This window comes from Hippocampus zosterae, chromosome 18 (assembly GCF_025434085.1).
Source record: "Hippocampus zosterae strain Florida chromosome 18, ASM2543408v3, whole genome shotgun sequence".
Classification (NCBI taxonomy): Eukaryota; Metazoa; Chordata; class Actinopteri; order Syngnathiformes; family Syngnathidae; genus Hippocampus; species Hippocampus zosterae.
Window position 1 is genome coordinate 1,313,900 of NC_067468.1, and position 1,101 is coordinate 1,315,000.

At 50.8% G+C, this 1,101-nt stretch overlaps 1 non-coding gene and 1 pseudogene across 1 annotated transcript; both read left to right on the forward strand.

The window, feature by feature from the left end:
* Window positions 1-255: 255 nt before the first annotated feature.
* On the forward strand, window positions 256-364 carry LOC127591720 (uncharacterized; annotated as a pseudogene).
* Window positions 365-830: 466 nt separating this feature from the next.
* Window positions 831-949, forward strand: LOC127591797 (5S ribosomal RNA). The gene has a single exon (XR_007959996.1). It is a non-coding gene; the product is annotated as a 5S ribosomal RNA (ribosomal RNA).
* Window positions 950-1,101: the final 152 nt, after the last annotated feature.

The window sequence follows — 1,101 nt, forward strand, 5'->3', positions numbered from 1 at the left end:
ATTTCCGCCTGCTGGATGCCTTTGCACCTCCACTGGAAAAGCCCACTTTTGCAACAGACATCAAGTACCGCATCTGCGTGCTCGCAGAGGACCGTATGCGAGCCTGACAGGCTGCGCGCTCAAACCATCACGGGAGCGGGCCCCTCCTTTGTGCACTCCGGAGGAGGTTTGTTAAATGAAAAAAAAATCACCCCTCTCCTCCACCCCCGACCCGGAAGTGCCCTGTCTGCTATAAAGGGGACAATTTTCTCCCTTGCTTACGGCCATACTACCCTGAGAACGCCCGATCTCGGAAGCTAAGCAGGGTCCGGCCTGGTTAGTACTTGGATGGGAGACCGCCTGGGAATACCAGGTGCTGTAAGCTTTTGCATCCACCTCCAATTCACAACACGATTCACTGCTCTTTCCAAAAATTTGGGCACTCATTCGTCATTCAACTTTCACTTATCCTGTGGTTTGAAATCGTTTGACAGATCAACGTCTCTTTGAAATAAAATTAATGTCCAACAGAGGGAGCCGTCTGCACGGGGATCGGTCATGATAGCACTTGGACATGAAACAGCTTGGGATTTCCGCCTGCTGGATGCCTTTGCACCTCCACTGGAAAAGCCAACTTTTGCAACAGACATCAAGTACCGCATCTGCGTGCTCGCAGAGGACCGTATGCGAGCCTGACAGGCTGCGCGCTCAAACCACCACGGGAGCGGGCCCCTCCTTCGTGCTCTCGGGAGGAGGTCATTAAATGAAAAAAAAAAATCACCCCACTACTCCATCCCCGACCCGCAAGTGCCTTGTCTGCTATAAAGGGGACAATTTTCACGTTTTCCCTCGCTTACGGCCATACTACCCTGAGAACGCCCGAACTCGTCCGATCTCGGAAGCTAAGCTGGGTCGGGCCTGGTTAGTACTTGGATGGGAGACCGCCTGTGAATACCAGGTGCTGTAAGCTTTTGCACCCACCTCCAATTCTCAACACGATTCACTGCTCTTTCCAAAAATGTTGGCTTTCATTAGTCATTCAACTTTCACTTCTCCTGTGGTTTGAAATCGTTTCCTTCACGTTGATTTGACAGATCAACGTCTCTTTGGAATAAAATTAAT